The following is a 27,567-nucleotide window of genomic DNA, read 5'->3' on the forward strand; positions in this document are numbered from 1 at the left end:
CTGTAGTGGATCTTGATGGTTTTCGGCTGGGGAATTTCCAAACCTCAAATGGGGACTCTGGGACTGAATCCGGGACTTTCTGCCTGAAGAACAACTGCTGTGCAACCGAGGCATGATTCTTGCCCTAATATAAAGTACACTTCTGGCCTGTGTGGATTCTGAAGAGCAGGCTGAACTGAGAAAATAGACTGTTGTAAGCTGATTGTGTTCATGCATCGACATAAGCCGCAATTAGTTGGTTTGGTTTGAGCTTAGCCTGTTACAGGAGTCCAGCTTTTTTTTTTTTTCTTTTTGGTTTGGTGCTTATTCAGCAAACCATGGTTAAGCTAAACTACGGTTATGTGCACTATGTGGACTCAGTCTCTGATTGGTCCCTGTTGCCAGGAGAATGAACTTACCTTGAATTGCTGTTTGGAATTTTTTTTCTGGCCCTTCTTGGAGCTGGGTAATCTTCTGGCTGGTATGTAATCAACCAGGAATTAAGTGATATAATTTAATTCTGTGAAATAAAAGTGAAGCTAAGTAGGATGGGATGAAACTGGTTGGTCATGAAAGGGTGTTTTTTTTTTAGAGCTGTGAGCACTTAGAGAAAGAGAAGGAGGAGAGGAAAATTGAGAAAACAAAGGGGATGTAAAGAGTTGGTCCAGGTGTTAGGCTGGAGAACTTTGAGAGTGGAGATGGCCCCTCGCCGCTCTCTTTTGACATGGCAAAAATTCTGCACGGGGAGCTTTTATAAAAGTGATTCTTCTCTGCATTATGGTCAAGAAAGTGACTATAAACCTACTATTTTGCAGGGCCAACCAGTAACTAACATTTATGGTTGAGTCAAATGCTTATTTTCCTCCCCTTTGATGCCATCGTTGGAAAAGGTCTCCTGGGACTTGTGAGGAGCATGGCGGAACTCTGCCTGAAGGGCTGGCATTCCCATTTTTAAAATGAGGAATTGAATTACATGAAACATCTGCTGCTAATTGGTGGAGAGCCATTTTACCATTCTGGGGTGGCTTTAAAAATGCCCTCCTTGGCAGCGGTAGGCCTTGCAAGGGAGCAAGAATATGCTTTGGGTGGCTCTAAGGAAGTTAAAATGTCCCCATCTATCCATGCCACAGGTCCTTGAACCCTCTGAGATCTTGGAGTTGATGACATGCTGAGTGGCAGTGGCTTTTAAAAAAAACCCAACATAATTCTTTGCCTCAATAAGGTAAACACCTTAAGCTTTTACACAGAGCAATTAAGCTAAAAAGACTTGGGGGAGGGGAATGGGGCCCAGAGAGGGGGTGTGGTAGAAAGCCCTGGGAGAACCTGAGGTGAGGAACATGGGATCTTCAACTCCTGCAAGGTGGAAGCTTGTTCTGGGAAGGGGCAGGTGAGCAGAGAGAGGAGAGGAGGCGGAGAGCAGGCAGATGTGCTTGGTCTTGTCTGCCTCCCAGGGCTTTGGAGGGAGGGGAGTTGGGTGGGGTCCTCTTTCACATTAAGCCCTGGAGAGCTGGAGGTTGAGAAAGAAAGAAAGAAGAAATGAGTTGCCCACTTGATGGATTTCAGAAGCAGCCGCTCTGGCAGAGAGGGAGGGTGGGGAGCATGCAAATTTGTACTGGTTCAGTCTCCCCTCCCTGCCTTTCTTTGGCATGGAGGCCAAGAGTGGAGGAGGCAGCTCAAAGACAGATTGTTAATGCTCCCCCAACCGGTCTCCACCCTTCCATTTTCTTCAGGCCTGGGTCTCCACTCTTCCGGCTGAATTATGGGATGGTTGAGGAGGCCTCCGAGGGCCACCGCACCAGGATGCTTCTGTGGTGTGCATGTGCTGGGGAGGGTTCTCGTCCTCGTGGAAAAGCTGGCCTCTTCAGCTTTTCCACCAGAGCACAGCCAGAAGGACCGGGACGCCTTTGCTGGGTCGGCCGCCCTCTTGCCCGGCCGAGGGGGTGGAGAACCCCAGCCTCTCTGTGGATGGCTGTGGGCATGGTCCCTGGCCTGTGGTGCTCTTGGCCTTTTTTCAGCAACTGCTGCTGTGGTGGCAGCTGCCGCAGCTGCTAGGTTTTTCTGCTGGGAAGCCGTATCTGAGCAGGCAGCCCAGGTCGGGTTGAGAAATACAGAGCAAGGCGGACCAGCCACCCGACGTGGGAGAAGACAGCTGGAGAACTGGGGCACTTCTTGTCCTGTTACCCAGTTCAGATAGACAGGCTGACCCTGTCCCTTGACCCTTTCTCAACCTTTGACCCCGGAGGAACCCTTGAAATGTTTTCCAGGCCTGGGGGAACCCCTGCCCGTTCAGGCTCAGATTATAGGCCAGGCATTACAAAATTATTACATTAGCTTCATGGGTAGGCCTGTATTTATGCAGTCACAGGGTTCTTGAACTGCAAATAAAGAATGAAACTTACCTCCTTAATGTGAAGTGGCCCGAATTTGAAATAATTTTTGAAATAAATTGTGATCTCCCGGGGAACCCCTCGTGACCTCTCGCGGAACCCGAGGGTGCCATGGAGGCCTGGCCGGGAAACTCTAGGGTGCTCTCTCTCGCCTGGGTAGAAATACCTAACGTCAGATTGGTACTCGAAAGGGTTAAGCTTTGGGAGTGGGTGTGACTGAGCGCAGGTATTCATTGCTGCAGAACGGGGCCTTCCGATCCAGCACTCAACGTCCCAGGACTGGGTGATGCTGCAAAGACACAAGCCAGAGATCTTGGTCCTTGTTTCACAGTTGCGTCCCCTGCCTCCAGGCGGTTGCTGCGTTTCCAATGTCCGCGCGCTCCCTTCTTCTCTGCGTCATCCTCGGAAAAATATCCCAAACTGGGTGGAGGCAACGATGTGAACGTCTGGCTCCTCGGCACGGTGGAGGCTGATCTGATGCTGAACAGCCGTTGGCTGGAGTTGGAAGGCTGGAAACCGCCAGCGTGGGGGTGTTTCTTGAAACCTACGACTGTGTGGCAAAAGGAAGTGTAGGTTACCTCACAACACGGGCAAAGAGGTCTTTTTGAGAAAGGTTCCAGTCGTTTATAGGCGAAGTACCTTGCGGTGTTTGCTTAAGGTGGAAGTGGTGTGGGAGGACAGCCTTGAAATCAGGGGTCGGGGGGTGGGTGGGACATATTCGTGGGGGCTACGGTGCTGGGCTAGGAACTGGAAGATCTTGAGTTCCGGTCCTCCCTTAGGCATGGAAGCCAGCTGGGTGATTTGGGGCCAGTTGCTCTCTCTCAGCCCACCCCACCCCAAAAGGTTCTCTTTGTGGGGAAAATACAGGTAGTCCTCGCTTAACAACCACTCGTTTACTGATGGTTCAGACTGACAATGGTGCTGAAAAAAACGACTTATGACCAGAACTCACACGGCCGCCGCAGCGTCACCATGGTTACGTGCTCACGGTTTGCGTGCTTGGCAACTGGTTCACATTTATGACCATCACAGCATCCTGTGGTCACATGATCACCACTTTCGACCTTCCAAGCCACCTTCTGGCAAGCAAAATCAATGGGGAGCCATGTGATTTGCTTAACGAGCACGTGGTTTGTTTAATGCCCATGGTGTTTCACTTAGTGACTGCCGCAAAAAAGTAAAATTGGATTGGATTCGCTTAATGACTGCTTTGCTTAGCAACTGAAATTCCAGTCTCAATTGTGATCATTAAGCAAGGACTACCTGTAGGAGGCATTAGGTGTTTATGCCAACTTGAATTGACCAAAGATAAAATGGGATAAAAATCAAATAAAGCTTGTTATCACTGAGGATTCTTTGTCAAGACAGTTTCCCATTCTTTTTACCTGGAGTAACAATTATTGGGGAAGTGGTTTGAAGCAGGAACAAGGCCCTGCTTGGCAGGGAAAAGAAAAGTCTTCCCTGTTTAATAATCATTTTGGCAGCTGTTCAGATCTTTTCTGGGAAATGTAGAGAAGTCAGGCAGCACCACCCAAGTGAACTTGAGAGGGTGGGCTGTTGTTTGTTTCCCTCCCTCCCTCTTTCATTTGAGCGCTGCACACGAGGACATTGTGAATGTTTCTGGGCTTGCGCAGAAGAGGCAGTGTGCTGCTCTTACTATCGCGGGCCAGAAAATACAGGGCCCCTCCTTGCCCTGGGCTTCTTGTTTCCTCTGAAATGGGCCGGGTGGGCGAGGGGCTACCACTGCCAGCTTCCCGGCTGATGTGCAAAGCCCTTTCAGCCGAGGAATTCTGCATGGCCGTACTTCAGGCGTCCTTTCTGTTAAGACTCCTTGGGTAACAATTGCTCAAGTTCAGCGTGACCTCGCATCACCCAGAGACTTTACTACCTTAACCGAAAAGCTGGGGAGGAGGAGTACTAATGTGGCTTTGCAGAGGAGTTTACAAAAGAGCATGCGTTTGAACGTGGCTTGTGTGAAGGCGTTGGAACAGACCAGAGAGTGCGACTGCTACCTTCAAGTTTGGCTGTGGGAGAAGGATTGCTGAGTGGGCGGTCTTCCTTTGAAAATCAGGGGTGAATTCTAGGACTGGGCTCTTTGCTTGCTCTTTCGTTCACTGTGGCGCGCTTCTCTTTCCACTGATTTTAATCTCCTCCCATTGCTTCTGAGGTCCACTTGACTTAGGGGTGGGGCACACCGACATTCCCGTTAAAATCCACCAGGCCTTCCTGTTGGTTTCCAAACTTCGTCCTTGGAAGCTGCCTGAGATCCCAAGCGTCACGTGCGTAAACGTACCTTAGCATTTCCAGATTTTGGAAATTGACCAGAAAGCCAGCCGCTTCCTAGAGTCTAGACCCGGTCCAGGGGTGTGTATACAATATAGGCACGTACCTATTTCTGTATTGTAGCTGCAAATGATCTTTTGGGGTTCGGTAAAGCCATAAGTATCTCTGCTCAGTACGAACATGTCTCTTCAATGAGAATGCAATTATTTAGATTTCCTACAGTGGTTTAACTTGATTTCAGGACTGGTATAACGAGTGAGGAAAAAAAAACCTCACTAAGGTCCTGCAGGGAAGTTTAGGGCTGGTCTTACGTGTAGGTAGTGATGAAATACGATGAATAACAACTCTGGGTGAGTTTTGTGAAAGGCAGAATACCTGGAAACGCAGCGAAGGGCCTGACCAGTTATTTGCTAGAATATTTGAAAAGTAGAGCACTCCTCTGCCATTTTTTCTGGTGGTTCTGGTTCCTGGCAAACCAGGAAGAGAGACTTCATCTTTCATCAAGCCCATGGTTATGTCGGAGTGCTTCCAGAAAAGCTAGCAGCAAAGCTTGGTTTAAAACTGGCTTGTGGTCCTGGCTTGGCAGGGAACTGCTAAGCATATGGTTTAGATGTAATGCAAAATTATGTCAGTTGCATCAAGAAAGATGCACATAGGGCTGTGATCGCCACCACACTTCATTCGCGTTATAATTCATAGTCTGGCTTAAAGGCTGCATTTTTTTTTAAGTTTGAGAACCCAAACTCTGATGAAATAACATGGTGGATTTCCACCAGGTAACTGGAAATCTAGGAGCATCAAGTATCTACCCCTTGCTGCTTTTCAAGTGTGTGAATGTTATTGTGCCAGGTTTTTCCTGTCTTAAGATAATGAGTGCTGTCAAGTTGTGTGTGCTCGCACTCCGAAACGGGTTCAGATACTCTGGGTGATGGTAGAATGGCTGCTCAGGGACCTGGTAGGCTGCTTTTGACGACTAAACAAGGCCCCACCCTGTTAGAGTTCACATAATTAAGGGCACCTCTGCAAAGAATTCAAAACTCCTGGGGAGTTCTAGAATCGTGGCCGCCGCTTTGCTGTTTTCCCCTTGGGATCCGCCGGGTTTGGTTTCTTCACAGAGTGAGTCTGTGGAAATCTGGCGTGTGGTCCTCAGAAAGCCCAGGCTTTACATGCAGAACCATGGCTTCCCAAGGAGGGCTGAGCGATGGTGAGAAAGGGGTCTGGCCTTGGTGGTTCTCCCAAAAGCGGAAAAGGGTCATTTGAACAACAGGGACTTCTGGCTGCAGTCGAGGGAAGAGTCCTTCCCCAAGTCCAGAGGACCCAGTTTCTCCTGTTAATGAAAGGATTTGTGGTGATCTAATCCCAAATGGGGAATCTCTCTCACAGGGCAGGAACATCACATAGGCCTGTGTGGCCTGGCTTCCCAAGTGCAGGTAGATGCTGATATTTCCATATAGATTTTATTTCACTTCTTCTTTTTCCTGCCATGCACTCTGAATAGCTTTACAGACTGACAGAGGTTATGTTCATCTGAAGTAGCACTGCTCTAAAACAGTGTTTCTCAACCTGGGCAACTTGAAGACGTGCGGACTTCAACTCCCAGAATTCCCCAGCCAGCATGGCTGGCTGGGGAATTCTGGGAGTTGAAGTCCGCACGTCTTCAAGTTGCCCAGGTTGAGAAACACTGCTCTAAAACAGGAACTGCAGTTCCTAGAATTCCCAACCTTTCCAGGAGGTCTGTTGTGGCAGGGAATTCTGGATCCTGCAGTCCTACATATCAGCTCCCTTTGGGCTTACGCTTGCCTGGGTTAAGTCAGTCGTGTTGTCTTCACTTAGTCTGGTTTTCTGGTTTCTCCTGGTGAACTATAAAATAGCTATACAGGCTTAATTTGTATTTTAAGCCAGCCCCCCCCCGAACTAAGCTTAGCAAGATCTGCAAAACCAGCTGGGCTCACAGAGAGCAGATCCAAAGGAGTTCCCTCGGCCTCTTGTCTTCCCCCCCAGTGTCTGTTGCTTTCCTTGCCGTGGTTCCAATAGGCCATGATAATATCATTCAGTGGCCTTTTTTTTTTTACAGGGAGAAGAGAGCAGGAGCAGCACATAGCTAGTTGCCGTGATTGCATCTCAATTTGTGGCTTTTACTTAAGCATCTAGGGTACCCGTAGGAGGCAGATGTAGGATCTCCTGGCTTTTCACCTTGCATGAAGCGAAGCTCATCTGGCTGGTGTTCAGCTTTTCTTTAATCTCTCTCCCTAATTCAGTTTGGATGCCACCCAACTCCAGCCAGCTCTGAGCTGCACATGTGAACCTGCTGCTGCCTGCTACAAAGAAGCTACGGTGTTGTAGGAAAGCCTAGTTTTGCATGAAGAACATCCCAGGTGCAGATCCTCTCCTAGCATTGCAGAGGAAGATCTTGGAGGCTTCAGACTGAAGCAGACAGTTGGACCAGTCATGAAGCAGGTCCCCGTAATGTGGTCGTAGCAAAAGCCTTGTGAATTTCCCCAGGAATGTTCCATTTGTCCCCTTGGGCAACAGGGAGCTTGCCCGAATGGCTGTTAAGGGTGTATAACCCAATACCGGTAGTCCTTGCTTAACAACTGACTGCAGTGATTTGCTTAACGGCTCCCACAAAAATTCGTAAAATTGGGTTGGAGTCACTTAACAGCCGCATCGCTTAGCGACTGAAATTCTGGTCGCAGTTGTGGTCGTCAAGTGAGGACTACCCGTACTGATTTTTCATTTAATTTCTTCCTGAAATTGAATTGCTGACGGGTTCTTTTCTGTTGGATGCAAGATGGACGGTTTTGCGTCTGTGGTCCACGTCTCCATGTTGCACGCATTATCTACTGTGTGCGATGCCACAAGTGTGTTTCTTCTTCTGGCTCACAGGTCATTATTCCGGAGAGGGAGCCCAGGAAGGGTGATGCCTGGGTGCTGCGTGTCCCCGTTCCATCCTTGGATTGAGACCCCCAGGCACTCCCTGGTGAAATCAGGTCTTGCGAGCAGCAACCCAGTGGTCACCTCCGCGTAAACCCTCCTGAGTCATGGTGGATTTACTTCTCAGCAGACACGGATAGGTTGCATTATGAAAAGTCATCTTCTTTTTTTTTGGAACAAAAAGGAAGAACTTGCCCCTCACTTAATCTAATCTAACAGGATGAGAATAATTATTTCTCTGGAAAAAAGTGTAGTAGTAGTAGTTGTTATCCAGCCTTTTTTATATATAACTCAAGGTGGCGAACATACCTACGTAATCCTTCTGCCTCCCATTTTCCCCACAACAACAACAGCGCAAGCTGGGCTGGGCTGGGCTGGGCTGAAAGAGAGGGCCTGGCCCAAAGGCCTCCAGTCGGCTTTCAGGCCTCAACAGGCCTAGAACTCACCGTCTTCTGGTTTCTAAGCCAGCACCTTCACCCCCCCCCCAAACTGGCTGATTTGCTGGGGTATAATATTGGGGTACCCAGTGCCGCAATTAATTCCCTTCCTGCAGGCTTCCCGCAGGCCCTGTTTTCGGGTGGCCCTGGGCAAACTGCAATTTGCATCTTTAGGAAGACGGGCCTTCCCCCGCCTCCCCATGCCCTGCTGAAGACTACCCTTAAAAGAGAAGTTTGCGAAGCCCAGCGTGTTGGGGGACGGCCCGGCAGAGAAAAGTTGGGCCTTTGCTGCTGAAGGTCTTGTGGTTTCTCCTGACCCCAAAGTTGCGGAAGTTTGATTCGTAATTCATTCCCCCCTCTCTTTTCCTCCTGTCCAAACAAGTAGAAAGAAATCTGTTTGCCTTTTCCCTCCCTGGTTTACTCTGTTGCCCGATTTTGTCTCGCAGGAAGAAGAGGGGTGGGTGGGACTCCTAATAATAGGGCACAGTTCCTAGGAATTCGTGCTGGCCTTGCTTCCTCCTGGACTGCAATTTTTTTTTTTTTTAAAGCCGCACATCATGTCAGGAGCCGGTGAAGTCAAAACTTTGCTGCAAAACCACCCCATGGGAACTGCCTAAAATTTGGCCCGGACACTCAGCGTGTTCTTATTCTCTGGTCAGTCAGACGTGTTCTTCTTTCCTTCCTTATTTTCTGGGGTGGAAAAGATCAGGGCCCCTGAGGGTCGGAAGGTTGGCGACGGGCTGCACGTGGCCGGCGGTGGCCAGTCACACGTTTGGCTGGGTCGGCCTTTGATCCAGCCCCACGCGGCTCCTCCTCTTGTGCCAACTTAAGTGGATTGGCAAAGGGGAAATGCATGAAGGAGTGAATTTAGCCTGTAGCTGTTAACTTCTGAATGAGAAATGGGGATCCTCCTTGTGCAGGGGCAGTCTCTCTGAATATCACAAGGTCTCTGCACTGGGGAAGCCTGCTGCCCCTTGGGCATTTGGATCAGCTTTTGTTGGAAACAGATGTTCTATCTGAGGGGGAGTTTGGACACCTAATCCAGCAAGGGAATAATTGTGCGTGGTGTTTCCCTTCCTTCCTTAGTGTGATCTGTTAAATGGGCACCGTGGTGTGCTTCAAAATAGCCGCAAATGTAGGAATGAGAAATTTGGAAATTCAGGTTCTGAGTGTTGGTTAATTCAGGGTCCAGGTAATTAACTTGACATGCAGTTGTGGTGATGTGGGGGTAAATCCAGTTGACTCAGTGGGCCTGATTTCTCAACAAGTATATAAAGTGGCAGAGGTCTAGCGTAGAAGGAAACTTCTGTTTTGGTCACTCCAGTGAACTTGTCTGCCCTTCCTACTTTTTAAAATGATTCAGTGTTTAGATTACACTGTCTGGCTGCCTTTGTGTAACTGGCTTAACCAGGTTGGTTAATGGTAAGTGTTAACCCTAACACGTTTGGGAGGGAGGAACCTGCCGCGTTGTGATCATCCACAGCCTGTTTTGTTAAGTTTGTGGTTCAGTGTGTGAACCTAGAAAATTGGTTAATTCAGGAACCAGGTTAAATGCATTGTATGAATGCAGTCGATGATGCTCTGCGGTGGTTCTCCCTCATTGAGGAGACTCACTTGCATGGATGTAAACATCGGAAAACCTCGCCCAGTGCCCTGTCTCTGATAGCGGATGGGTACAGAGGGGCCATCTATTCGGACTAGTCAAATTTCAAGTGGCCTCTTTAAAAATGGTAACAGTGCCAGATAAAAATGTGTGTGGTGTGTAAATACGCAGATAAGTGATTGGTAAAACAGATAGGCTTGTCAGCTGAATTAATATATTTTATATATATACACCTGTGTGTGTGTAACTGAGGTTCTCACAGACCTTGGCTTGGTTCAGTTGCGAGGATCTTGTAAGGTGGGCCAGTCAGTGGTGGCAGTGCAATGTTTTAAATTGGGGGAGTGTTTAGCCTTGGATTCAGCAAAGAGGAAAATCTGCTTGCAGAATGTGTGGCGTCTTCAGAGGGCAGGGGGCTGGCTTGTAACTTAGCTGCCAAACAGTATTTTTTTTATTTTATCTTATTATTTATGTAGCATTTCGATAGCTGCCTATCTGTCAAAGGCCTGACTCCCTCAGAATAAATGTGTAGTCGCTGCCCAGTGGGCCTGTGAAGCTGAGACTGGGACTTGCACGTCATGTTAAGTTACGGTTTATTTACTCGGGGTTTATTAAATAAGCCACAGTTCGGCTGGGTTTGTGCAACCTGCTAAACCCAGGCTGAACGGTCTGCATTATGACTTAGCCCCGTGTGGGAATCTGACCTGAAAGAGAGAGCCGATCTTTTGCGAGGCCTCCTGGCTCCAAGAGGGATGCCTGGGGTGTGTGAGCAGAGGCAGGGATTTCCCCAGATGGCTTGGTGGTGGAGTGTTAACTCCAAGCCCTCTGGTTGGGTAGCCCCAAGTTCTGGTCTGCGCAGTTATCTGCTGGGTTGTGGGAATTCACGCTGGCCGCCTTCCCATTCAGTTGCAAACAAGCAAGTGGGGTTGTAGAGCCCAGATTATATTCAGCCCAGACTGTGTGCTGGAAGGACCAGGGGAATTGGGGGTTTTTTCCCTGCTTCTGTTGCCTGGGGTTGAAACGCACGCACACACACCACAGCCGGTCACTCGTGATTCACACCCAAGCCTGGTTTTTTGACTCCAGTGGAAACTTACTGCACTATGCTCCGTTCCCCCTCCCCTCTGTACATACCAGAAGTCCCTCTGTGGCTCCTTGCCAGTCAGGCTGGCAACCGGCTGGGGAGGTGGTTGGCACCGAGGCTGCTGAATGGGCGTTTTTGTTTTGTTTTTGTGGGAAAGACTCTTTGGGGGTGGGGTGGGGGACACAAGCCCAAATTCGCCAGAGGTGGATTAAATACATTTTTAGGGAGGAGGAGGAACGACCGCAGATATGCATGAGATCACAGGCCTGTGTCTCCAGCGTTCTGACTCTTCACAGCGGGACCGACACCGACCTTGGGTGCCAAGAGCGAACCGCTACGGCACTTGGAAGGGGGGGCGCTCAGCGGCTAGGGCCCCTTGGCCTGGGTTGCCAGCTGCTACCAGGATACCCTGGCTTCAGTTCTGCAGGCCCACTAATTGCAAGTCATAGCTGGATTACTGCAGTGCCCCCCCCCAAGACTGCCCTTGAAGACAGTCCAGAAGGGGCAAGGGGCAGCGCGTCAACAGGACCGTGAAGCAAAGTGCTGGGCTCTTCCGGGCACCGTTTGGAAGACCCTGGAAGGCGAGCAAGGCTGTTTGGAATAGGAGGGGCTTCCCGCTCGAGGGAGTTGAATTTGAAGCAGGTGGTCGCATCCTTCCCCGAAGGGCCTCAAGGCCATTTCAGCCTTTTCAGAAGCATCTCATGCGAAACAGATTTTGGGAGCTTGAAATGTTCCTGGAACGGTCCAGCCACATTTCCTGGAAGGTGGGAACCACAGTTGCAAACCCAGAACGGAGAGCATTTCCAGCAGGCGTCCCTGTGTTTCGAACTCAGGGTACTTTGAATGTGGATCATGTTGCCCGGGGCTACAGTCCAGTTACTCAGGGCTGGAGTATTCAGAAAGAGTGTCTTCCCCAGGACTAATCAATCCGTGCTTGGGGGGGGGGGCTGCTTTTGATCCCCGCTGCAGGAATGACCCAGAGGGTCACTATCCACTGTCCAAGAACTCAGAGGAGGAGGAAGTGTGATTGTCCGTCCCCCCGCCACCCCCCCCCGCCCGGACAATTCCTGGGGGCTTTGGCTACAGGGAGCCTCTTACCTGCCCCAGGGCTCTGCAGCTGGGTTCTAAGATTGCGCAAGCCTTAATGTCAGTTTCTTGCCTGTGGCTTAGAATGTCTGAACCCAGGGCATTGGCGGGGACGGGGCGGGGGGCAATGACACTTCAATTCTGGGAGCCGAAGTCCACGCATCTTAAACTTGCCACGGTTGAGAAACCTTGTTTTAGATACTTGCAAAGGGCTTTCATGCACACCCTAGTTTTCTATTCCTTAGCTAAGCAAAGTCCTTTACAGCAGGATTGAAGGTACGAGATATGCTTATGAAAGCCCTTTTCAAATACCTAAAGCAAGGTTTCTCAACCTTGCCAACTTGAAGATGTGTGGACTTCACCTTCGCTAAGCATGTCTAGTGCCTTCAATCCCCACTTAAAAGACTATTATTACCCACCTTCCTCAACCTGCTACCTTCCAGATGTGCTGAGGATTCTGGGAGTTGAAGTCCAGCACATCAGAAAACGACTAGGTTAAAGAACACCAAGTCATCATTTCGTGCAACGGTGGGATGCATCCCCCTATAGCTTATTCAGCAGATTCCTGGTTGAATAAACCATGGTTTAACATGATGGGTGAAACCAGTCTCTCTGTGTGCTTCCAGCTGGAGATCTATTGCTTTGTCCCAGCCTTACCCCAATGAGAGTTCAATTATTATTTCTTCTTTGTTTCTGCTTTTGTCTTCCTTCCTCCATTCTTTTAACTCTTCATCCCCCCCTCCATGTTTCTGCAATGTATTGGATTTTTACTGTGTCCTTTTTATTGGTCCGCCTTGGTTTGAGATGCCTTTGCACAGAAAGTGGTATAAAACTATAGGTAATAAGTAATGTTTTCTTGGAAGTAAAAGTTGCCATCCTGGGGTTAAGTCTGTGGTATGGAGAGGCTGGTTAGCATAATTACTTCCCTGGAACTGGGTGCACTGAGATTCTTGGATTCATCTTTGACTTCCCAGTTGTTTGTAAGCCATTGAAGTGACTTCCTGCTCAGCCCTGCCTGTGGGTGGAAAAGGAATCCAGACCTGCTACGTAAAACTAGAAACCATTATGTTCCTCCTCCAGGTAGCACTTACCTTCACATTCAGCTTTGTAAATAAACCCAGGAAAGTTACTAGTTCCCCCCCCCCCCATTACCAGCTAGCTAGAGACAGACCTATGGTACCAATCGAAGTGAATACTCGTAGCTCAGGGTTGAACCATGGAGTCCTGGTGCTCTCTGAGCCTGGTTGTTTTCTTGCCGACGTTTCATTGCCAGGCTAGGCAACGTCTTCAGTGCGAAGAGGGAGAGGGCCTTGCTCTCCTTAACCCTAACCCTAACCCTGAGAGCAAGGCCCCCTCCCTCCTCGCACTGAAGACGTTGCCTAGCCTGGCAATGAAACGTCGGCAAGAAAACAACCAGGCTCAGAGAGCACCAGGACTCCACAGACCTAAGATACTGTACTTGTGTCCCGTTTTGGACACCCCACTGTGGAATGGGTTCAGAGAAACTGGAAGATATTCAGAGAAGGGCAAAGGATTAAAAACAAAGTCTTTTAAGGCAGGATTGAAGGCACTAGACAGGCTTAGCTTAGGAATAGAAAACTAGGTGGGCATGAAAGCCCTTTGCAAATACTAAAACAATGTTTCTCAATTTGAAGATGTGTGGACTTCAAACAAAGCTGGCTGGGGAATTCTGGGAGTTGAAGTCCACACATCTTCAAGTTGCCATGGTTGAGGCACACTGCTCTAAAAGTGTTTCTCTGCTCTTATTTTTATTTATTATTCAAATTTAATTACCGCCCATCTCCCCCAAAAGAGGGCCTCTGGGCAAACTTACTAGTTTGCTAAATTTATAGGCTGTTGAGTCTAGGAAGAGTCATAATGGAGCTTCCTTGTCTCTGGATGTTTTTAAGCAGGATGCCTCCTGTCACGGAGGTTGCAGAGGGCTGCACTAGATGACCCTTGGGATCCCTTCCAACTCTCTCAGGTCTATGACTTTGCAAGGAAACGACAACCTCAACAGATAAAACGTTCATGAAACGTCCGGGGTCTCCAATAAATATTAAAACAGGAACTGGTGCAGTAATTCCAACATTCTGTTGAAACATCCATGGTAGAACTATCCATAGTAACTCAAAAATGACTACTGCTAAAATTCATACAACACCTCCATCAAGGTGGCCATCGACTACCAAAGGCCCCCTGGAACAAGTCTGTCTGCTCTGCAACCTGAAGGTCTCTCCTGTGGGGGGCAACCTAATATCGAGGGCAGTGTTCCTCAAGCTTGGAAGATTTAAGATGTCTGGACTTCAACTCCCAGAATCTTGGGAGCTGAAGTCCAGACATCTTAAACTTGCCAAGGCTGAGGAACATCGATCTAGAGGAGGGCAGTTCCATAAAATGACTGCCTACGCAGGAGAGTTCCACCTCCTCCTCTTCTCAGCCGCCTTGATCTGGTGAAGATGGTGGTCTCTTCTCTATTCCAGGGTGCAGGTCATGGAAGAATGGATTTACGTTCCAGGAAGAGAGGTTCTGATTGAGTCAGGGCAGTTTAGTAGTGAGGGCAGTGACCCTTGAGAGTTGAAGGGCTCCTCTTCACTGGATGGGTTCAGACTGAGGCTGGACAGCCCTTTGTGATGGATGTGTTGATCTGGATTCCTGCCCTGAGCTGCGGGCTGGTCTAGATGCCCTCGACGGCTCAACTCCAGGACTTCCTCCAAGTTGGGAATGAAGGGGGGGGGGCGCGTGGAGGAGAGCGGGGTGTCTCCTCTGCCAAGCCGTTTGCTAGTTTGAAAAGCAGGGCCCTCGACTTGTCTTTGCTCCAGCAGACATTCTTTTTCTGCTGTTCTGTTGAGACGGAGTTACCCCCAAGTGCAGATGCTGGTGGGATTGTAAGCCCTTGACACCAGGAAGGTGAGCTTCAGAAATCTTCCAGTAATCTCCAGAAGGAATGCCAGTTTAAAAGGGCCCACAGCTGGCTGCGCTAACTTGCCTTACTGAGAAACTGTTTAATCTGTTGCCCAGAGCCAAGTCACTGTGGTATCCAGGCAGAAGGCCGATCTGATATGTCCAGTTTGAAGCCGGCTTGGTACCTGCATTCTCTTGCTACCGTTTCTAGCAGGATGGGGTGCAGATTTTCCTTCCGCAGCCCCTCCAAAGCAGGCTTAAATAGTTGCTAACCGGGAAAAGGGAGGGCTCCCTTGAGCTTGGCTGTCGGTGACTCCATGGGGGGGAATCTGTGTGGGGCGCGCTCATCCACAGTATGGAAATAATTTGCTATTGACCTCCTCCGTCTCCATCTCCCGCAATATGAAAATAACCAGGTATTGCTGGCGATGTCTGTCTGTCTATCTGTCAGGAGTCAGGTAGCACTTTTTCAGATCCACAAATGTTATGAAGCGGCAGAAGATTTGGTGAGCTGATCTTTTGCCACCACCAGTGAACGTGGCTCTCCTCCTCCTAATGCCTACAGCAAGCACCAGCTATTGTTGCCAGCTTATCCAGGATCAGCCAAGGGTGCTGCTTGCTGGCTGGAAAGGCGCCAGGAGCAGCATATTCTCTCTGAGGGAAATAGTACCTGAGCTCCCAGTTGTACAAAGAATAGGGCAGGTGAATCTGACTGTAGCCTGGTTTGTGCATAGCGTGGCTTGCCCAACTATGGCTTGTTCAGTAAGCTACAGTTGGCTGGCACTAACCAAGATGGCTGAGTTTGAACTGCCCAGCAGGCGAAACCCCAAGAGAGCCCCTTTGCTCCTGGCCCACACGTCCATCTCCCACCCAGCTAGCCCCGCGTGCGTGTCGAGAGAGATGCGGGTCCAGAAAAACAGCCAGAGGCATCCAGGCTGGGGAGACGGCCGCATCTCGGGAGCTGCAGTTGTGTTCCCAGCGCATCCGTGTGGTCTCCTTTGACACACCGGGGGAGCTGGCAAAGAGGATTTTGGGTGGAGCAACCTGTTTCAGGCAACGGCCTCGTTGCGACACCCAACTGTAACTTGGCCTACTTTTGAAACGGTGGTGGCAAAACTTGCCTTCGTTCAGGCTTGGGGGGAAAAAAACCTGTCCCATTGGAGTGCCCTCTGAGCAGACTAGCCGGCTCGGCTGGATTTTGCCCAGCGCTTGGCACTGCCTACCTTTCATGTTGGCAGCTGCATATTTGGGGAAAGGGCCCGGCTCCCTGCTGAGTTGCCCTACTGGTTCTCGCAGCCCTGCCTAGCAGCTGCCCGCAGCTGAGGATGGTCTGCTCCTAGGGTGCCATTACAGTCCTGAAGCAAACAGGCCCAAACAAGGCTAGCGCGGATGGGCGCCATTCTGGGAAGCTGGCGTGCTTTTTTCGGAGCGCCTTTCATTTTATCCAACAAGTGGGTGTAGCTGCCTGTCTCCAAGAGGGGCTCTGGGCAGTGAACAGAGAGGAAGACGCCAACTAAAATTTATAAAGCTATACAAGGGGAGGGAAGTGTGGGGTGGGGCCTGACTCAAGGAGTGGAAGGGGAAGGTTTTGCTCGGCATCCTCTGGGGGTGGCCCAGCTTTGTGCAGGATTGCCGTCTGCTTCCTGGTCACATAAATTTCTGCTGAACACCCCCCCCCCCCAATGGTCTCTCACTGGGCCCTTGGAAATCTATGCAGGATGCGGGGGGAAATGGCGGAGCGTGGTACAAAAAGATCAAGTGAGGATGAGACCAGGCGCAGCATCCCTTGGGACTTAGGCTCTGCCCCTCTCCTGCAGCATTTTGAAGAAATTCTGCTGGGAGACTTTAGTGCCCCCCCCCACGTTAAGCTCCATTGTCCAAAGGCTGTTCTCTCCATCCCGGCTGAACACCGAAGAGAAACTGCCCCCTGCAAAACAGAGCCTCGTCGGTTGTGGCCCCGGCTGGGGAGCCCCTGAGAGCCTTAAAAGGTCTGGTTCGGGATAGAAAACTAGGCATGTCTCAGCGCTTTTGCCCAGTCTGTGCTGCTCTTCATAATTGGAAACTGATTCCTTCTCCTGAGTGGAGTTCTGGATGTGCTCCAAGAGCACCGGAAGGCAGCCGGCCCAGAGCTGTGGCTGCCCCCGTGGGAGGTCTCCGCAAAGAAGCCGAGGTTCTGGGCCCGATGCAGGAGAGGGGTGTGTGGGGAGCCCGCCTGGGTCGATCAGAAGCCCTGCGATTCAGGGCAAAAGTTTTCCTGCAGGAGTTGGGGGGTGCAAGGAACACCCCCCTCTTTGTGAGCTTTCGCAGATGGGACCCCAGCTCCCCTCGTCAACCGCCAGGCCCGCTGGCTTCTTCCCGTTGGGCTCTCCCGTCCTTCCTCGGCAGCTGCCACCATTGAAGGCGGCTTCTCCCCGTTCAGCCGAAAGACCTGGGGCAGCTTTGCCACTGCAGCTGGCGTTGTGCAACTCTCCACTTCCCCAAACGCGTGTGGGCCCCCGCCCAGCCCCTCTCCTTTGGTTGAGGGTGCCGCTTCCTCCCCTTTCCTCGTAGCAAAAGCAAGCCACGGAGGAGCCGTATTTGGCAGCCCAAGGAGGACGGGGGCTTTCTGTCCTTGCATGCCGGCAGAGGGAAAGCTCCTTTGCGGCCACGGCCTGTCACCTCGTAAACCACATGCATGGATTAAGGGAAAGCTGCTCTCCTCGGATTTGCTCCCGTGGGTATACTCTTCTGCCGACCCTTTTTGACCACAGGAGGCAGGGAACAGATTGGAGCCTCTTTCAAAGGACCCCCAAAGCACATGTCCCACTGGTGGATTGTGTTTCCCCCTCTCTGTTTCTCTTTACATCTGATAAAAGTTTCTAGTCCTCAGTAATTCTGGACTAAGAGTTACAGGAACGCAGGAAGTCACTCGACTTGCATCCAGCCCACTACAAATTTATCAGGTTGGTCTTTCACATCATCTGCTACCGTTCGAATCTCCTCCCCACCCACCTGCCCTTGCTCAGCTGGCGCTATCTCAGAAAACACATTTGGGCAGATGCCTCTTTGAGATGGGGTCTCCAAGACTGGGTTTTAGAAGTGTGAGCTTGCTTTAAAGGACCCTTCCTCTCATCCTTTGGAGGCTGCAGCTCCTGGAATTTTGCTAATGGAGGTTGTGCTGTTGTCTGGGCCCTGAAGATAGTCCTTGGATGGGAGACCACCAGGAGATCCCAAAACCATTGATTAGGCTAGGAGCCAGAACAAACATCCCAGGAGAAGGCAGAAAGGCCAGCCACTTTGGTGTCACTGCCAGGAAAATGGCACGGATGTCTTTGTGAAGCTGGCAGAATTTCAGCTTGGCTTGAAGGAAGATTTTCCTTTCTAGAGGCTGGAATTGTGACATCTCTGGAAGAGGCATTAAGCCGAAGAAATGATCTGTGGTCTCATTCATAGATTAGGAGACTATTAACTGATATTTAATCTGCATAATCAGCCTGGCAGATTAATTAAGCGTTTGTTTGTTTGTTTGTTTTTTGCATTCCCAAGAAGAGGCAGTCTGTTTTTTTTCTTTATTCTTTCCTTAGTTTATTTTATTCTCAGGTGGACCTTTTCCCTGCTCTGAGCGATTCTTCTGAAGCAGGTGGCAGAGGTCAGAAATACCCCCTTTTTTCAGGTTTGCTGTCCAACAGGAAAAGAATGGATTGGAGTCAGGTGGCATCCGAATTGGATTAAATATATAAATGAGTGCAGAGGAAGAAAAACGCCCTCCTTTCGTTTTTCCAGCGCCTCCACGTGTTCGAAGCATTCCATATGCCGCACCTGATGTAAAAATTACCCATTATCCTTACCTTGTATGGCGTATGGGCCTGATGAGGCTCGGAGGGGGCAACTGTCCCAGTGGTTCTCAACCTTGGCCACTTTCAGAGGGGTAGACTTCAACTCCCAGAATTCCCCAGCCAGCCAAGCTGGCTGGGGAATTCTGGGAGTTGAAGTCCACCCCTCTGAAAGTGGCCGAGGCTGAGAAACACTGAGCTGGCCAGCAGCAAGTTTTTGCTAGAAGCGAAGAGTTAATCCATTGATTTCCAGAGTGCAAGAGATTAAGCAACATAGCTTTATAGTGCCGATGTAGGTACAGTTAAACCACGTACATTAGTAAAATTAATCTCCTGCGAGAGGTCTTGGGGTGCCTTCTGGCACTAAGCTAGCACGAACAGGACCCTGATCGTTGGGGATCCCCTAGCGCTTGCTTTGATTTTAAATGCCCAAACATTATCACCTGTACTTGTTTGTTTGTTTTTTGGTGGCTCCTCAATGTATGGTTTTGTTTCGTTTTCGTTCCTCTTGGTCCTTGACCTGTTTATTTCTTTACATCCCCCTTTTTTAGCTACAGGCAATCAGGGTGTCTTTTTAAGGGGGCGCTGTAACGGTCAGTGCCTGCAGGGGGCGCAAGCAACAAGCCGGGTCTCAGTACATGGTAATGAAAATAACACAGTGATGTAAATAATTAGACCATTTGCGTCATTTATGTGGTCGTGCAGGTAACACGGCGGCTTCTGACAGGTACAGTGGCGAATAAAGGTGAACTGCTGAAGGTGCCTTTTTTTTTTTTTTTTTGAGATCTCTGCCCCAAGAGGGTGCAATGTAAAACAAACGGCCATGTGCCTTTCGCTTTCTCGTGCCGAGGCATGGTGCAAAAGAATTCTTCCTCCGTTTTCCCTCTGAACATGATCTCCCAGACTGTTAATTTTTTTTCAACGTTAGTAATCCATATGGATTATGGAATCACAGAGAGAGCTGGCTTAGGGAATTGGCAAGGGTCGGATACGACTGAATGGATAATTCGATTTGAATCCATGGGGGGAGGGGGAATCGAGGGCCATTACACTCCAATTCCCATTTATGTCTAAAGGACATTGAGGGTGAAGAGCATCCCGCTGTAAATCTGCCAGGAACACAACATTTTATTTATTTATTCTGTTTATCAAATTTGTCACCGCCCGTCTTCTCCCACTGGAGGGACTCTGGGCGGTTTACAACAGAATACTCAGTAAAACAATAAATATATGAGATGCCTTACAAAAATTACTTACCATTAATAATATAAATGAAAGTAAAGTCCAGATGGCTGTGATCCCATTCAGTCTGCGTGGAAGGGGTACTTCCAGGCACTAGCCAATGGGGTGCGGGCTGGAGAATGTAGATTCTTTTGCATTCCCAGCTTTCATTTAAACAAACTTCTAGTCCTTATGCCATCTTCTGATCTCTCTCTCCTCGGAGAGGGTGGCTCAGCGAAGGTTTCCAGTGATGGGGAAAAACGGATTTTAATGATCTACGCTGTTTGGTAGGTTTCTGCCCATGGGGGAGGAGGGAGCACACCCTTACATGGCAGGCAAATACATCAAAGAGCTTTAAGAATAAGCACTAAAATAGTAACCGTAGTTTGGGCTATTGCTGAATCAGTCCTCCGAGAGGAACAAAGCAGCTGGTTCATGTGCAAAATTTCCAGTGGATTTTATTTTAAAGAGAGTTGCGGGTGAAGTGGCTTTCTGGATTCCTGGTCCTCTTGGTTTTCTGGGCAGGAAGTTTATTGGCTCTGTTCTTGGAGGGAAGGTGCTTTCCAGTGGCATCAACCTGGCCTGGTGGGAGGGGTTGTTCTGGTTTTATTCTGGCGTTGCCGTGAGCCGCCTAGGATCGCTATGCGAGATAAGCAGCCATGTAGCTTCCTTGAGTGAATAATGCCGGTGGGAAGCGCGCTCTCAAGAGCTGTGGACCTTGCCTGTCGTGCACGCACACTGGATTTTGCAGAAGGTTCCCAGGCGCTGGTATTTAGCGAATGCAAGGTGAAACCTTGCTGAAGTGAATGGTGGGCACGGGGGCATCTGTGTAAACCCACCTGTGTTTGGTTACAGGCCCTCTCCCCTGCCTTTTCCTCTAAAGCAGGGTTCCTCAACCCTGGCAGCTCTAAGCTGTGCGGACTTCAACTCTTTGCTGGCTGGGGAATTCTGGGAGTTGAAGTCCGCACAGCTTAGAGCTGCCAAGGTTGAGGAACCCTGCTCTAAAGCCCAGATAAACAAAAGGCACATCCCGCCTACTCACCCCCGGTATTTTGGAGTCGAACTCTCAGAATCTGGCTTTGGGGGAATGGTGGTCCAGAGTAGATGGAAGACCCCCACGTTCCAGAGCTCCTGCTGTAAGAACGAGGGCAAAGTGATGCTTGGAAAGCTGGGTGGTGATCTGGTTCACCGTCAAACAGCCCTTGCTGAGTTTATTGTAACGTCCAGTCCGAACCTGCCGTCTCGCTAGGCTGCAGTTTGCTTAACTGGGTTCATTCAGTGCGCTAAGCCACAGATGCATGGTTTGCAAACCGGACTGGCTGGGTTGCCAGAAGCCCAAACCAAGCAAAGTGAGTGGTGGGTGCGTGAACTTTGCCAGTGTAGAGACACGATCAGGTTATCTTCGTCAAATCGTTGAATGGAAAGGTTGGAGGCTGTCCAGTCTAACCATCTGCCCAGGACAGGAATGACCACTGCCGTGTCACTGAGATGGCCGTTAAGCAAAGCAGAGTCCAGTCCGTTGGTGGACAGCTCTTCTGTTTGATAGATTGTTCCAACCAAAACTTGTTTCTTTAGTTGAAACCCATTCTTCCTTGTCTAGCTTTCTGGAACAACTCCTGAACCATGCCACCCTTCAGATCCTTGAAGACAGCTTCCATGTCTCCAGGATAAAGATCCCCAGTGCCTCCAACTGATCGTCTACTGGACTCACTCCAGTTTGTCCATGTCCGTCACAAAATATGGTGCTTACAACCAGATGCACTCCTCAGATGTAGTTTAACTACAGGTGGTCCTCGCTTAATGATCACAATTGGAACCAGGATTTCGGTTGCTAAGCAAAGCAGGCATTGAGTGAATCAGACCCAATTTTATGACCTTTTTGCAGCAGTCATTAAGTGAATCACCGTGGGCATTAAGTCAACCATGTGATCATTAAGCAAATCACGCAGTTCCCTATTGATTTTGCTTGCCAGACGCTGGCCAGGAACGTAGAAAATGGCAATCACGTGGCCACAGGACTCTGCGATGGTCATAAATGTGAATGGGTTGCCAAGTGCCCGAATCATGACTCTGGGAATGCTGCAACGGTCATAAGTGTGAGGACTGGTTGGAAGTTGGTTTTTCAGCACTGTTGTAAGTCCGAACTGTCGCTAAACAAATGGTCATTAAGTGAGGACTACCTGTAATGCAGAATGGATTAACCCTGACTTCCCCTGATCTTTACATATGCTTCCGTGGATGCAGACTGGGATCGCATTCGCTTTTTTTGCAGCTACATCACACCACTGGCTCATGTTTACCTTGTGGTCCATCAAGACATCCAGATCCTCACTTGTATTATTTGTATCATTGTATTTGTATTATTACAGTGCAGTATGACACACACATCCTGTCTCACCCACCCGATAGTCATACCTCTGATTTTTCCTGCCTTACTAGGTTGAGGCAAAGCTGCGCGGTCTGAGTGCCACAGTGCTCATCAAAGCTACTCAGTGTGAGCATTCACATTTTATATGGCACTCTTTGCAGTGCCCTTTGATGCATGCTTTCAGGAGAGCTTCTTCCAAACCAGCACAGGCAACAGCAGTTTTAGAGCAGGAGTTGAAACTTGCTGGACCTCCATTTCCACCCCCTCCCAAGTATCGTGGAAAGAGAGATGGATGTCCCCTCGCATTGCTGGCCAGAGGGCCCCCCACCCCCGCTGGCCACAGGCTCAGTCTTGATGCTGGGGAGACAGCAGGGTCCTTTGGGTGACCACCTAATGTGTGCCTCGCTGGCAGGATTTCAGCAAGGAAATGGAGTCGGAGAGCACGGGCTCTCTCCGACTGGCTGGCTCCCACTCGACTCCTGAATTTAAAACTCTGCAGGTACATGCCCAGACCTGGCTCGGCTTTGCTTACCTAGCGGGTTAATGTTGCTGAATGGCTCCTTCTGCAGCGGTTCCTACACTTTCAGCAGAGTGCGGGGTAGGTCCCCAGGCAGGGAGAAGCTTGTTCGGGCATGTTCGGAGAGCGGCGTTGGCAGGCACGGCTCATGTTCCTCTTGAGCCTCGGGGTGGCAGGCAGGGAGGGGGGGGTGGGGGAGGAAAACTGCAACAGCCCCCATCCAAATTCCACCTGGGCACAAGGGGCTCTTCCTGCTTGGCCCTGAACTGAGGTCTTCTTGGATCTCAGAAGGCTTCTAGATGGCAGAAGGAGCAAATCTGCCCCAGGGCCCAGTGGATGCCCTTCCTGTTGCCCGGCTGGCTGCTGCGCTCCAACTGTGGCTAGCTTCCCCTGTCTCTGCCGGCCCACAGACCCCACTGTTGGCGTGATGCTGAAAGGTGGGTCTTGGTGCCCTGCAGAGATGGTGGACCACAGCTCCCATAAGTCCCCTGTCAGCTGGGGCTTATGGGAGCAGCAGTGCGGCGCCATGGGACGGGCTTGAAATCCCTGCCAGCTCATCTGCCTGGTTGTGAGTCCAGAAATCTATTTATTGATTGATTTGATTTTCTATCCGGCCTTCATTATTTTTAGAAATAACTCAAGGTGGCGAACATACCTAATACTCCTTCCTCCTCCTCTTTTCCCTACAACAACAACCCTGTGAGACGAATTGGGCTGAGAGAGAGGGACTGGCCCAAGGTCACCCAGCCGGCTGCTCCATTTATCATTGATTTCTTGATTAATTCAGCGGCTTTGAAAAGGTGGTTTGCAGCCAGGGGCCCCCTTCACCTCCAGGGGCCCCCTTCACCTCATTTGGGGTGGGGATCCTCAGCTCAGAATCCAGAGGGGTGAGAAGGCCTGATCAATAGATGGGGCTGAGCCATGGAGGGGCTGTGGAAGTTGCTGTTCCAGCCCCCTCCCCAGTGGTCAAATGAACGTATAATTAGTTTTTATCCTGCCTTTATTTTGTGCCATTCAAGGCCATGCGCATCATGCTCCCCCCCTCGTTTTCCCCCACAGCAACAGCCCCATAAGCTGGTTGGCTTCCTGGCTGCTCCATTTGCAATCCACTGGTGGTCTTTGCAGCCAACCCCATGGGAAGTAAGTGTGTGGCTGTAGTATAACTGCACGGGGCTGAGGACGTGAGTCACTGTCCTTGGGGCTTGCGCAGGTGATGGTTGGCCATGCGCGCCTGAAGTGGGCGATTTCAGAATGTAGAAAGGCCAGAGGCATGCGAGGAAGGCCTGTGGGGGAGGCTGGTCTGATCATCTTTTCCATCTTGCATGGGGCAGAGTCATGGTTGACGACAGCGTTTCCCAACCTTGGCCACTCGAAGATGTGCGGACTTCAACTCCCGTGGCTGGCTGGGGAATTCTGGGAGTTGAAGTCCACACATCTTCGAGTGGCCAAGGTTGGGAAACACTGGTTTAGGATGTAGAAGGCATCTTCACTGACTTGATGGGCAAGGCTGGATGTGAACCAGGAACTTCTGAGCTGCTCTTCCTGAAAGCCAGGGTGGGGTGGTGGGGAAGGGGCCGGGGTAGGAGTGGGCAGACCCAGGTTCTGGCCTCCGTCTGCCACAGAAGGCCCCTGGAAGACGTAGGGCCAGTCCTCCCTCTCAGCCCAAGGGCCAGAATGGCATAATGGGGAAGGGGCTTGACTAGGAATAGCAAGATCTGGGTTCTGGTCTCCCTTCCTCCACGGGAGCTCCCAGGTTGAAATTAATCAGAAGAAAAATATTTGGGGCGGCTACCCTCCACAAGCCAGGATTAGTCCAAATGCCGTAGTGGCTGCCTTCTCAGGAAAGCTGCGTTCCTTGCTTGGGTCCTGCAGCGGGATGCGTTGATTGCCAAGCCTGGGCGTGGGTGGCGATTCCTGGCTGAGGGCAGCCGGGCGGGCACTTCCACATCTAACTGGTACAGTAGTGCTTCCCCAAGTGGCTATACATTAGCTGGTGTGCAGATTGCACACCAAGCAGCCATTTTGCACCAGGCCCCAGGATCCTTGCCATCTCACGCCATGTGGCTGATTCTCCCCTCTCGTCCCAAGGGGGCCACTCTTCTCTGGTTGCTGGTATCATATATATGCTTAATTAAATTCCAGACCGTCAGGCGACAGGGCTGTGGCCTAACAAGCCTGTCTGCCGGTTCGCTTTCACCTGCAAAATTCAGGAGCTGGTTTGTGCCTGGCTTCACCTTGCAGGGTTATTAAGAGGACGAAGGGAAAGATGGTCAGCCCTGTTTTCTCCCTCCGTGGAGAAAAGGGCGGGTGTGTGTGTGTGTGTGTCAAAAAGGCCTGTGAACAGCTGAGTCGGTGCCATCTGAAGAAAGCTCCTTTGAGACCTGGGATTCAGGCTGGGCATTTGAGGGTTTCTGGCATTTGAGGGTCTGTTAGCAGGGTGTGTCCTCCACGTCGGCAGGGAGGAGGGATAGCAGGATCCAGATTCTGTAGGGCACTCAGCGAAGAGGCTCCGGATTGGCCTGATGTATGAACGGAGTTCCATTGGTGGGTTTCCATCTCTGGAGGCTTTTCAGAAGAGGCTGGGCAGCCGTCTCTTCAGGAAGGTTGAATTGGTTTTCCTGCCTGCACGCAGAATGCGAAATCAAAGGATTGTGGGGTTGGAAGGGGTCCCAAGGATCATCTAATCCAATCCTCTGCAACGTGCAGGAAAACCCACCTAACAAGCCACGAGAGGCGGCTCTCCAGCTTCTTCTTAAAACCCTCCAGAGATGGAGAGTCTCCCCTCTCTGTGGGGAGACCATTCCACTCTTGTTCAGATCTTACCACCAGGAAGTTCTCCCTTAAAACTAAGCCGCTGCCTAGTCCCATTATTTCTCGTCATAGTAGCTGTGACTGGAAATGTCGCTGAAGGGCCTGCTGGATGGATGATCTTTGCGGCCCCTTCCGACTTCATTATTTTTATTTCCTCCTTGAGTTCTGCCTTCACTGCTGAACTCAAAACTCGGGAATCATCACGTGAGGCTGGCTGCAGCTGTTTGTTTTTTTACCCACCTTTGGAGAATCAGGTGTTTCGTTTTGACACCCAGAAAGGACATTTCTTATCCTACATTGTAGGAGAGGAGAGCTGTTTATGGTGGCAAAGAATCAGGATGAATCCGGTAGCACCTTCTCCAATTTGCAAGTTTCATTAGAAGGCAGACGTTTTTGTGAGCCGCAGCTTTCTCAGAAAAACCATGGCTGAGCTGGAAGTGTGTCCACCTGACTAGAAAAAAGTGGCTTCGGTACCACAGAAAGGTCTTGGCTTCTACCCAAGTTTCTCAAAGCAATCCTTTTTATAAAACAGCCAATGTTTGCAGAAAATTCATACCTAGAAGAAAAATCTGTAACCCAGTGGCGTAGTTTATCTAGAATACATCTTCCCTCAATAATCACAGCTATTTTGCTCCTATGATGTCCCTTAAGAACAAGGAAGGTGGATGTGAGGACTAGCAGCATGCAATGTTTAATAGGTGGCTTAAAATATAATTATTACTAAGGGGGGAGGGCATTTTTTAAAGTAACTTGCCTGTTGGTGGGATGTATAGTGGTTTTCACAGCATCCTGGGTGGATTGTCTGCCATCAACTATAGTTGAGGACATCATAGTTTGCTTCTCTTCATCCCTACATTAGCATGTGGTGAGTGGGGAGCCCGTCTTTCCTGTTGGGATACTGCTTGGTCTCTGTTACGGCAGGGCGGTGCTCAGCTGTGCAGTGATGATGCTGAAATTACTTCTGTACAGAACGAAAGGAACAAGCATTCGCAGCTTCGCTTCCGAGGAGCTAAGGCTTTCCACAAGCTTGAAAGCTTGGATTTTATGTCCATGACCCCAGAACCAAGAACCTTTTTTAGGATTCATGAAAACCCCAAGTACAAGTTGTTAGCCCTTTAGGCTTTTGAAGATGCCCTTGTGAATTTTAGAAGAGAGCAAATAAGGTTTCCTGTTCAGGGGTTGGATGTCGTTGCCGTCAGTCACGCCTTGATTAACCCCTTAGATGGATCAAAATAATGTATGCTATGTATATATATATACATACGTATATGCATGCGTGCATGCATGCTCATTTGTATTATGCAGGTTGCAGACTTCTGTGGTTTTGAGAGCAGAATTGAATTTTTTCTTTTTTTAATTTACAGTAGAGTATTTGGCTATAGGAGCTGGTAAAAGGAGCAGACAAGCAGTCCTGGTGCACTCATTTTCTTTCTGTTCGTTAATTTTGGTACAGCTTAGCTAAGACTGCTTGACTGTAGTCACACAGACTCGGCACGTGTAAACCTTGAGCCTCAGTGGGTAGACCTCTTGGTGGGCAAGGCGGTGGGCAAGGTCCTTCTGCCTGTTAGTTTGGCCACCTCTGTCAGACCCTGGTCCCTCCTGGGCTGTTAAGGCGGCGCGGGTGGTGACCAAAGGATGGCTCCATGTGGTGGTATCTGCCTCTTCGAGAGAGGAAGTGGTTCTGCCGGCTTGGAAGGAGGCATGGTGTGCCCCCTCCTTAAGAGCCTATGGTTGGACCTCTCCATTCAGGACAATTCCATCCAGTCACCAACCTTCCCTTCGTGGGAAAAGGTTACAGAGGATCTTGGAGGAAACGGATTATCTGGACCCGTTTCAGTTGGATTTCAGACCAGGGTACAGTACAGAGGCAGTGCTGGTTGTGCTTGTTGATGACCTTTGGTAGAGCCGGGATGAGGGTGGTGCTCATGATATTGTGGCTTTCGATCTGGATGGGGCAGACAGACCTAGGCTCAATCCTGCCATGACAAAGTGGCTCTGGCTGTTTGGTCCCCCAGCTGGGGACGTTTTCATTGTAGGTCATGGACGGGGTGGACCTTCCCCATTTTAGATGGTGCACAACTTGGGGTCTCTTCTGGACTCAACAGCTACTGGTCAAAGAGCAGGTGGCAGCTGTGGCCAGGAGG

General features: G+C 50.1%; 1 protein-coding gene across 3 annotated transcripts in view; it reads left to right on the forward strand.

Annotated features, from left to right (window-relative positions):
* ZBTB7A (zinc finger and BTB domain containing 7A) overlaps window positions 1–27,567 on the forward strand; it is a 38,641-nt gene that overhangs the window by 3,724 nt on the left and 7,350 nt on the right. The window lies entirely within an intron of this gene.

This window comes from Candoia aspera, chromosome 1 (assembly GCF_035149785.1).
Source record: "Candoia aspera isolate rCanAsp1 chromosome 1, rCanAsp1.hap2, whole genome shotgun sequence".
In the NCBI taxonomy this organism is placed as follows: domain Eukaryota; kingdom Metazoa; phylum Chordata; class Lepidosauria; order Squamata; family Boidae; genus Candoia; species Candoia aspera.